The 12,092-nt window shown below is 36.8% G+C and overlaps 1 protein-coding gene across 1 annotated transcript in view; it reads left to right on the top strand.

The window, feature by feature from the left end:
- The first annotated feature begins 9,562 nt into the window (after positions 1–9,562).
- Positions 9,563–12,092, top strand: part of nectin1a (nectin cell adhesion molecule 1a) — a 43,249-nt gene continuing 40,719 nt past the window's right edge. Inside the window, exon 1 of the mRNA XM_037546259.1 lies at positions 9,563–9,583. The gene's annotated coding sequence lies outside the window, so the exon portion shown is untranslated. The remainder of the gene's footprint in view (positions 9,584–12,092) is intronic.

The raw sequence follows: 12,092 nt of genomic DNA, 5'->3' as shown, positions 1-12,092 counted from the left end.
GTCACCGTCATATAAACAGAACTTAAACTTTCATTTTTGAGAGAGAAAATCAAACTGCACTTCAGATCTGAAGCAATTCACAGGGGTTTCTCTCCATCCTTCACTTACAAGACAACCCAACACTATAAGTCTGAAAGGATGTGTAGCTGCCAAGACGCTGTTACTGAGAAAAGATAGAGAAGAAAGGAGAAACAATAGAGAAAAAGGGTGTAACTTAGCTAATCAAACAAACAGAACAACAGACTGACCACCCCAGAGTCCAGACCTCGACATTACTGAATGTGTTTGTGGTTACTTGGATTGTGAGAAGCAGAAAGTGCGACCAACTTTTAAAATTGAGCTTTGGAGGTGTGGAAAAATATCCCTGCAGATTTTTTTTTAAAAACAGAAAGCAGGTCTTCAGAAAACAAAAGCTGTAATAAAGTAATATAAAAAAACAGTAAATACAGTAAATAGACTACAATAAAATGATATTTAATTATATAGTATTTAGTTGTTGATACTTCTGTGTAATTTTATTTCAAATGTCATTGTTATAGTATATTGTGACATGCGTTGAATCAATGTTGAATTGTAGTTATTATCTTCAACCACACTAACTCTGCTAGCAAATAGGCTGTTTGGCTGAGTGTTGAAACTGACGACTGACTGAGAGCATCTGACCTATGTGTGGCAAAGCTCTATGAGACCTGCTTACAAAAAGGCATTGTTTTCAGGGACTTAGGCATTTCCTCTGTGGGCTTTCTTTGCATACCATAGTATATGACCAAAACACCTTTGTGGCTGTAATTGCTAGGCTCCACTAATTTGTTTGTTTGTTTTTTTATCTGTATTTATAAATGTTAATTATGTTGCATATATTGTTTTCTGACCAAAAACCAAGATGTATTCCTTAAGTATGCTAATTTATAAGCATATATTTAAAACAATCTGCCAACATGCTAAGCAAATTTTCCTGTGTAAGAATTCTTGAAATAGGCAAAATAAGAAAAAGGCCACTTTTAAGAAACATAAGGAAAAACAACTGATTCGCCTAAATTCAATATTACCAAATACCATCTCAAACCATTTCAAAAAACCTGAAATAAAGCAATGTAACATGAGGCTATTTCCTTATACAAGTAAAAAAAAGTTGACTATTGACACAACATTGTAATAATTTAATCAGTGTTTTTTTGTGCTTGTTTTGTGTCATAAATTACTTAAATAAGATAAAAATCCTAAGTGGGAGTTTCAGCGAGGAAAAGATCATTTGAGACCAGTAAAACATGTAATGAGCAGGGCTGTCTGCCCTGACTACGCCCCCTTGTGACCATTAATCCAAATGCGACCGTTTCAAGCTGTGCATATTCAACTCATACTCACTCAATGAACAATACCCGTTTAACTACCATTTGTATTAACCTGCTACAGTAAAGCCTCTTCGAAACATTAGCTTTTGCTCATTACTAAGATGACTGATGCGTGATGACGGAAACTGCAGCTTAAAAAACACCGAAAACTCTTTTCACCAGAGCTACATTACTGGATCAAGTGGAACAAGGATGAACTCACTTCTGCAGCGGTGAAATAAAGTTTAAAACCACGGTCACAAGTGAATTTTAGCTTAAATACTCTGAGCTGTGTCTGTCAGCTGAACTAAAAACTACCTTTCTGGTAAGTCAGTTAACGTGAGCATAATCTTTGCTTAGCGAGAATCTGGATTGCAATATTGGATGGCTATGATCTTCGGGCCCTCAGGCAGAAAAACTTCTTTGAAGTTTGTTGCTGCATCCACAAATTCAAGTTAAAACTCTAAAACTAGAAACCAGAAATGCTACTGTTTAAGATGGACTGAGTTGAAGTATCTTGTGGTCCTATGAGTGAAAATTAGAATTTTTTTGGGGATCACCACTGACAGCATTTGGTGCATTGGAATGTTCCCTGTTGAAATGTCTCGCTGGCATCAAATTCAAAATGGGCATATATTTTTCAAAATCGATAACATTTTTCAGTTTGGACATTTGATGTTTTTTTTTGTACTATTTTCAATTAAATGTAGGGTTTATATTGCTTACACATCATTACATTCTGTTTTTATTTTTTATGTTGCACCGTTGTCCCAACTTTTTTGGAATCTGGGTTGTCTACCCAAATGTCTTTTCTCAAAATAAAAACAAAAATTTACAAAAGACACAAAGCTACGGTAGCAAAAAAATCTAACTAAATTCAATAAATAAAGTTTAGACCTACACACTTAGATGGTTCTTCAAGGGTAAGAAAAATGGTTCTATATACAACTCAAAGAACCCTTCATGAAAGCTTGCAGCGGAACCCTCTTTGTTGTTATGTAATTCCTTTTTTTTAAAAAGCTTCTATATAGCACCATCTTCAGCACATAGTCCATCAATATGAAGAACCCTTTTCATGATACAAAGAACCCTTTATTCATGCAAAGGGTTTTGACTGTTCATTGTTCTATATAAAACTATTTTCTTTACTAAAGAACTCTTGAAGAGCCATCTTTTTTAAGTGTGTAGCAAAATCATATCCATATCACTGCATTTCAAAATCTGGGCTCCACTCCAGTGTTTTAAGTGCCTATACCTTTAAGTGCCTATACCTTTAGCTTTCTTTAAATAAAATAGTTGATGTATTGTGTAAACATTGTTAGGGTCACTGTTTCTGTGATGTCACAAAACCAACATATTGACATACATACACCTGTTTTAGCCTTCATCAGTTTAGCCCCACCCATTCATGTTGAAGCTATAAGGAGTGTTTTAGCTTTTTGAACAGGTCGAACAATCAGAGCTCATTTACATATATCAGTCACAAAGACACAAGCAGCCTGTTTAAGGAATCAATAAAGGATGTAAAATTGTACTGAATAATAAATATTTGAATTCTGACTAATATTGGTACATAAAAGCACATTGCGTGTTGTAAGTGGAGGGACAGGGGGATAAAATAAAGTTTAAGATAAGTGTTTGAGGTGGGCTCTTTAAAAAGGTATTCCACTGTATCGCTTTCACGTGCATTTGTTTCAGCTGCTCCCCAGAAGTAAATTACAGGAAGCAGCAAGCTGGCATCTGTTGGAACAATAATATGTGTCAGAGAGGGAATATGAAGGACTTCAGGTATGGTCATTTTGTTTTGATTCTTTTTGTCAAGCAACATATATAGGTGGCGGTTACATTAAATTAATACAGCTTTCCATCTGTTTTTGTTCTCTTTATTTGTTAGGTGCAGTGCAGCAGGAGCATTCCTGCACCTTTTGATCACACCCACACCCCTGAGCAAATGTCACTGCAACCTTCTCCTATGAAGAAAACTTTAACACAAAAAAAATAAAAGTGCTTTCATGAAATAAAATCATGTATTACTATTGTTATTATTATTAAATGGAGTAATTATTATAATAAAAACAGGGTTATATGTGTGATGTAAACACTGAAACAGCCTCACTAGCAATGTTTAGATAAAGGTTGAAACCGAGTTGATCTAGTGTCTAGTTTCAACGGATTTTCAACGTTGATTTAACGTTGAACAGTATGTGCACGTTTCCGGTGAATTAACGTCAGAAATCAATGCTGATACAACAGTTCTGCATTGAACTGGACAACGGTGAATCAACATTGATTTAATGTTACTTTGCTATCTGATCGTCACCGATGGGTGTTCGGGCCCCACCTTCCTGCTGGCTCTCGCAGCCATAATTGTCGGGGCCTGGGGGTCAGGCGCATGCCACATATATAAATTAAATGTTTTTTCCGTGATGCTGAAAAATCAATAGCTTGCACTTGATGGCTGTTTTGCCCAGAAATTCAGTAAATGAAGGTTGGGCTCAGTACTATATATTTCACAATTCAAAAAGAATTCATTGCCAGCACTGTGTTTCTACCTTTTTTATTAGAACACTACAAGCATATTATAATAGCAGCAAAAGTGCAGTGCAATAGACCTGTGAGCTACAGTGTATGCAAGCATTAAATTGAATTTAAGCAGACTGAAAAGGCTTTCTAGTTACTGCGTTGCTAACAGGGCAGGCTGAGCAGTGATTCACTTCATCTCCATTTGGCTGGTTAACTATTTAACACATTCAGTATGACAGGCCTAAGTATATCTGGGTTAATGATAGCTCATGTAAATATGATATCTGTCCTGTTTCTTACTTTCTACTTTGCTTTTTATTTTATAGGCCCATAAAATAGCATCAACTTGCTTATGTTTCTATGAAAGTCATAAAAAAGCAGTAGGCATACACACTACAAATAGAGTGAGCATAAGGTGCTGAGGTAAAAAGACACTTTGAGTGAGAAACACTTGCAGCACACTTACAGAAATCATGTTCCATAATCTTATCCATCCACAAAACTACACTGGTTTATAATGTGAGTGTTTGCCTGATCTGTCCTGATGTGATGTTGACTTTATGCAGTCACTGACTTTATGCAGTTAATGTATACCAAATAAAGGCTGCTACTATCCAATCTGATGTACTAACTACAAACAAGATAGTTTTATGCAGACTTAGCAGGTTATGAGCCACATGGTAAAGCAACAAAAGTAACAACAGATACCATCATAGAGGCAGCTATTGGCACTTACTGTACAGTATAGCACATACATAAGAAAGGCAGCATATCTAAAACAGTGCTGCAGAATTACAGAGATATATAAGAACACGCCCCTTTTTTCATTTCTCACTGCTTTCATCAGTGACACAACATTGATATGCTGGCAAAGAAACAGAGATTCAAGTTTTTTCTTAAAGGGCCTCCATTAGCTGAATGATGCCAAAGGGAAGCAGCAGAGTCAGCAGCCACGGATAACTCTGGAGAAACAGACTGATGGCAGAGCAGGCCTGCACAGAATCTGGAAGGTGAGAAGGACACCTTTAGAGAGCAAGTAAAAGCAATTACCCACTGATTTATAACCACCATTTATAACCATTTATCCAAACAGTTATTTAATAAATGTTCTGAATCCTTTGGGTTTAAGAGGTTAACATGAGGAACACTATTATTAAGTAGGCCTGGGTAATTTGATGATTACATTATCACACTCACAGCCCCTTAAAATCCCAAGCTTGTTACATACTTAGGCTTACTATTCAGTAACTATAGGGACTTCAGATTAAACTGGAAAACATAGGGCCTGCTGGCAGGTCTTGGCCATTTAAGAGATTAGGTGGAGAGATACTTGCAGAGTAAAATAATGGCCAAAGAAAGCATTTTCTTTTTACCAGAATTTTACCATTATCAATATTACATATGAAAACTCAGAAGACAGGCATAGCTCCAATGGTCATTTTAGACAGTAAATGAAATGGCTATATTTGCATTTGAACCCCTGGTTCCCACAACCCCCACTGTAAAGAAATCAAGAGTTCATACATTTGTCTACAAAGAACCCTTGCACACCAAACCACTCTAAAGTACTTACAAAAGAAATCTCAAAGTTTGAGTCATACAGAAATTTCGAAAATCGGTGGAATACTCCTAAGTTTAGCATGTTTGACCACTCGTGGAAAGTATGTACTGCCACTGTCTGGCCAAATAATAAACTGCAGATTTTCAAAGGAGCCAAATGAGGCCTACAGATTTAATTACTTTTTATAAGCATCTTTTAATGTTTTCAAATATGAACTAAAACATCATCTATTATGCCGACTTTGAAGAAATTAGTATCACTCAAACATATTCAGGACAAATAAAAACACAGAATGAAAATATATATATATATATATATATATATATAAAAGAGCAACAAGACATTAAAAGGAAGTGATCATGTACCTAATTCAACAAACAGCCGCATCTCTGCCTTGGTCACTTTGCACATAAAGGTTGTGTTTTCTGTCAGGGTGAACCTCATCATGGTCAGCCGGAATCCATACGGTTCCAGTTGTTCCACACGGGTATTATGCCTGAACTTGGGCTCAGGCATCGTTCCAGACACGTTGGTGTTGATGATGATCTCTTTGCTGCCCTTGGACATGGAGAACTCATACTCGGTGTGGTAGTTTGGCTTGGCCCGTAGGGGGCAGGTCACTCTCAGGTCTTTATCTTCCTCTTGGCACACAGTCATTATGTCTTCACTATCGTCGTCATCATCGTCATCATCACATAAAACAGGGCTGATTAGAACTGAAAAACATAAATTACAATATCACACTGTATTTTGAATATTTTTCATATCAGCTGAAAACTATTTCAGCAACTCACTACCTAATGCAGTAAACATGGTCCTACTTCCAATGAATCATAAGGGAATTTGAGGGAAGCACCATTATGTGCAGCTTACCCGCCAAAGCAACATTCCACACAAGCAGGTTCACTGCAGCACGCTGTGTTTTTGCATAAAGAAGAAGGTGATACAAAAGGAAGATGTTATTTTCAGGTCTATTAGAGATGGAAACACAGGAAATTCACAGTGCGTTCAGACGAGTATGAGGTGACAGAGAACAGACAAATTTGCAGTATACAGATGTAACAGTCTGTAATGGTCTAAGGGTATATGACAAAAAGGCATCACCACCCAACTGTGAAACCATAGCAAATGAATTAGCAATGAGCTTTACATGTGCCTGTTTCATTGCGAATCCACAATGAAAGCAAATGTGAGAAGCATCCCTTATATCTAACCTGTCCTTTCAGCAACCTCATCCTTTCAGCTGCTTTCTTCCCAGGGCACAAGGCTCCAAAAAGAAGAAAAAGAAGGCTCCAGTTCCACCTAAGTGGTTCTATATATGCAGATCCCAGACCAGCCTGGATTCTTCCTTCTCTGCAGTGCTGCTGCAGCAGCTCCCTCACCCCACCCCACCCTCCTCCTCCTCCTCCTCCTCCTCCTCCTCTGCAGTGGGCCAAACCAAGATACCAGCACAGGATTATTAGGTAGGAGGTTAAACATCTTTCTTCGACAAATATCTACGGCACATCCCAATACCACTCTGTATGATAACTGTCCTCTAGTGTAATAATCGACGCTTATAACGTCAAAGCTATAGACAGACTTAACAGTACAGTGGTTCATTCCTCGAAGCTTCGGAAATGTAGACTCTACCGAAAAGAAAGCACTGATCAGAAAAGTTGCCAAAAATGTTTTGTTTTTGTTTTCTCGCGTTCATTATGCTCTTATCACTGATCAGAAACGTCCTCGTGTCCTCCCTTCTGTGGAGCTGCTGAACATTTTTCAGAACAATTGTTGGCTCAGACTGCCACCTGCTGGACAAAACATCTACCTGCGTACTTTTAAAGATACTAACGTCTCTCTTCTCCAAAAAGGGGATTCCACCAAATTTTTATTGATTTTTAAAAAGAATTCTGCATGACTGACGATGTAAACAACTAAAAAACATCCTTCATTGTGGTGCGTTGCGAAATGTTCCGTTCTAAACGTACCAACTTTTTTTACAGTAGTGATGTACAATATTCACTGTATACAGAAATATAGCCATTTCGTTTACTATGCAGAATCACCTGTTCACCTACATTGGTCAAAAAACACTGTGCAAAATGTAAATAAAAACAGAATGCAGTGATGTGCAAATCATCTAAACCTTATATTTAATTGAAAATAGCATAAAGACAATAAATCAAATGTTGAAAGTGAGAAATTGTATCGCTGTTTGAAAAATATATGCCTATTTATAATTTGATTCCAAAAACACATTTTTTAAAAAAGTTGGGGCAGGGCCAACAAAAAGTATGAAAAGAGCATCCCAGAGTAAAGATGTAGAGGAGTTCACCTCTCTGTGAAAGACTGTGTGAGCAAATAGTGCAACAATTAAAGAGTAATGTTTCTCAACCTAAAATAGCAACAAACATTTGCTTTTCATAATCTATGCTACATAATAACATTAAAAGATTCAGAGAATCTGGAAAAATATCTGCAAGGGACAAAGGCAAAAATACAGTATTTGCTATGATCTTTGGGCCCTGAGGCAGCACTGCATTAAAAACAGCCATGATTCTGCAATAGAAATCACTGCATGGGCTCAGAAACACTTCTGAAAACCACTGTCTGTAAACACAGTTCTTTGCAGCATCAACAAATGCACGTTAAAAATCTAAAATCCAAAAGAGAAACTGTATATAAATAGGATCCAGAAACGCTGCCACCTTCTCTGGGCCCAAGCTCATTTAAAATGGACTGAGGGGAAGTGCAAAAGTATCCTGTGGTCCAGCGAATCAACATTTGAAATTCCTTTCGGAAATCATGGACACTTTGTCTTCCAGGCTAAAGACCACACAGATTGTTATCAGTGCACAGTTCAAAAGTCAGTATTCATGATGTTATAGAGGTGCATTAGTGCACATGGCATGAGTCACCATTAATGCTGAAATATATATAAATGTTTTGGCAACATATGCTGCCATCCAGATGCTGTCTTTTTCAGGGAAGGTCTTGCTTATTTCAGCAAGACAATGTCAAACCACATTCTGCATGCATTGCAACAGCATTGCTCTGTATTAAAAGAATCCAGATGCTAAACTGACCTGCGTGCAGTCCAGGCCTGTCACCCCTGAAAACATTTGATGCATTATGATAAATATGACAAAGGAGAGGCCGAAATGTTGAGCAGCTGAAATTCTATATCAAAGAAGAATAGGAAAACATATTTCAAAACTACAGCAGTTAGTCTCCTTAGTTCCCATACAGTTACAGAGTGGTGCTAAAAGAATAGGTGATAAAACACAGTGGTAAACTTGCCCCGTCCCAATTTTTTTGGAACATGTTGTTGGCATCAAATTCAAACTGGGCATATATATTTCAAAAACCAATATAAATTGTCAGTTTCAACATTTAATTTGTTGTCTTTGTACTATTTTCAATTAAATCCAGGGTTTAAGTGATTTGCACATCTTTTTCAACCAGTTCAGTCCCTCAAATAAGACATAAGGCTTTAGACAAAGTATTCGTAACACTGTCATAATTGCAACTTTCTGTGCGGGAGCTTTCAGAGACATTAAACTCTGGTTCCTATCACCACCACAATGAACAGGTCTATTTCTCTACAGTGGAGCATTTCACATCAAACCACTCTGAATGATTTAGTTTAGATTGTAACGATTTAATGACAGAAATTTTGAAAACCTGCTGCAATTCTTTTTTTAAAAAAACGAATTCATCTGTCTTCAAATACCTTCAGCAAACTCCAAGGTAATACATTTTTTATAGAACGCTTTTCAGACATGTTGCAGCTCAAAGTTCAACAAGCATAATAAAAGACAATAAAGTTTAATAAAGCTTAACAAAGTGTAGTGAGTGTCTTCTATTTCTGTTACAGGTTCACAACTTAAATGAAAGTTAAGAGTATTAGTTAAAAATAAATAAATTATAACAATAACTGTATAACTAACTAAATTTAAATGACAAGTACAAAAAAGAAAAGTAGAAGCTAAATTAAAGAGATATGAATTCAAATGTTTCTTAAAAGTGTGTACTGAACTTGACAGAATTGAGTTACGCAGCTTAGAAGCATAAAAACAGAAGGAAGCCTCACTATGTTCTCTGTAATTTACAGAGTATCTGCAGAACACCAGTACCTCCAGATAAGATCACAAGTGGGAACATAAACAGACAGACATTCTGTAAGGTATGCAATTACTCAGCCTTTTACAGCTTTAAAAACTAATGAAACTACACCTGGCCTAATAGATACACATAACTAATGCAGTTCTTTTAAACTTGTGTGCTTTCTTTCTTGTTTGCTGTTACCACCCACGCTGCTGCATTTTGTTCAAATTGTAGTGCATTACAGTAATCAACTCTGCTCGTAACAACTGTGTTAACAAGGCGGAACGTTAGCAAGGATTTCTCTTTTTCTTTATTCTGTTTTTTATATTTTCTTTGTTTTTATGCATCCCTGTGTGCTGTCTGATCTGTTAAGTATATTACATGTTATATACCAAATGTCTCGTATGTGTAACATACTTCGCAAAATTAAGTAATTTTGATTCTTAAAAATATAATACCACAATATTTGAAGACATTCTCAAGATACGCGTTAGTTTCACCATATTTAAGTATTTCTGTTAATATTTTAAGTCGGAAAGGGACAGAAACCTAATTAGTGTCCCATTTCTAAATAACTGTTATGAATACAGTGACACTGAAGTACTCATGATTTCCTGGTAAGCTTTGAAAAGCATACTGGGATGTAATTTATGATGACAGTAATAAAGCACCATCAAATTGCCCACTGCTACTGCTAAGCCTAGTGTCTCAATAGTGTCTTGATTTTCAGGTGAAACAGAAACGTATAATTACTTATCAGCAGAAGCCCTAAAACTGAACCTTGGTGGACTTCACAAGAAATTTTACAATTTAATGATGTATGAATTGTCCTCCTGGAAAAGCTCCTAATCATCTCCTATCCCACTTCGGAAAGCACTTGAATTTTTTTTTTTCTGAGAGAGTCAGTATTGGTGGGATTACTAGTGCACTGCATATTTGTTTTTCGAATTGAAATTGAGGACATAGTACCACAACTAATAAATTATATGTTAATTTAAAAGGACAACACTTAATAAAGATTCCTTTAGGAATCTTCATTCACTTGAAACAAAGTGTGCACAAAGTCGGGTAAAAAATGGGCACTGCATGAAAAGCTCAGCATACACTGTGAAAGAGATTTGGAAATGGCAGAGAAGCCTATGCTTAAAAAGCTCTGACAGCTAACAGTTCAAATTGGTACATTAATTCGAGGGCTTATTTGAATTGTTAATTTTGCTCATGTGATGATAATGACAGCAGAGATCTGAGAGAAGCTTTTGCATTTGAAAAGATTCTAAAATAAGACCCAACAACCCAGATAAAAAGTGGAGATGAATGTAGAGGCTAGACACGGAGCTGTTCATTTATTGTCGCCACTCCAGATAAAAATGAAACAACATGTCTTCTTTTAGTTTTGAAAGATTCTCAGAAAATGATCATCACTGATTGTGTTAATTAATGTGGGCCTACCACCATGAATGCATACACCTTACAGAAGTGACCTGGTACAAAGCAGAGAGATGCCAGTTCCGTTTTATCATATGGTTCAGTTTTGATTAAATGCTATTCATTTATTCGGAAAAAAAACGAGCGCTAGGCCAAACGGAGGACAATACAAGCATTTTCCTGCAGCCCGTGAGAGCATTTTCCATGTAGTCAAACATGTACAGGCCAGACATTAAACGTTTTAAAAACAGATATTTTTCATAACTGAGTCAAGCTTTTGCTCCATCTATCATTTTTAGCCTGGACTATTTACTGAAGCAGTGACTCTGCACCATCCCTGAACTGCAGGCTGCTCCAATTCACCTGATTGGACTCATTCGCTAATTACCAAGCTCACAGAGAGCTGAATCATGTATTTAAGGAAAGGAAAATCGACAGTACACAATGCAGGAGGGTCCCAGGCCACCAACGGAATTTCCTGGATCTTAAATAGCCTGAGTTATCTGATATGGATGATTGGGGGAAAAACTGCACTGGTTTCAGACACTGAAATGATTTAGGTTGCGTGAGCATCCATTGACCACATGGGGGAGATGGTTTCTTTACATGTGAGATACAGAAACACTGACATACAGAAAACACAGATGAGTTTGCTGTGTGGTTGTTTCCAATCCCAGTCCAGGGGTCTCCATGCTCTCTGCTTTCTCTGCTCCCAACCCAATGTGTAAAGGGTGATTATCACAGCTCATGGATGAGGAGCATATCGCTGCTGTCGGAACAAAACCTTGTATCTCCATTTTTGTCGATTTTCAGTTTTTGACATAAACTGAAAATGCTTGTTAGTCTTTATATTGTGTATAAATTTCATGAAGGATGGTCCAAAATAAACGTGCAAAAATGACTTGGAAAAAAGCTCTGGTTCCATTGACTTACATTGAAAGTAATGTATGTTTTCACCTTCTCCTGTAAAGTTACCATTTTGGAGATACAAGGTTTTGTTCCGACAGCAGCGATATGTGGGAAGAGGAGCATCTCTAATAATAAAAGATTTGTTAGTTCATAAAAATGACTCAAGTAGAAGAAAAAGTATTAAAAAGCACTACAAAAAAGTACCAACACTTCTCCAGCACCGAGTTCCCTTTAGAATTGAAGTGGAACCCCTC

Source organism: Pygocentrus nattereri, chromosome 16 (assembly GCF_015220715.1).
Source record: "Pygocentrus nattereri isolate fPygNat1 chromosome 16, fPygNat1.pri, whole genome shotgun sequence".
NCBI classification, from domain to species: Eukaryota; Metazoa; Chordata; class Actinopteri; order Characiformes; family Serrasalmidae; genus Pygocentrus; species Pygocentrus nattereri.
This window is presented reverse-complemented; position numbering and strand designations above follow the sequence as displayed.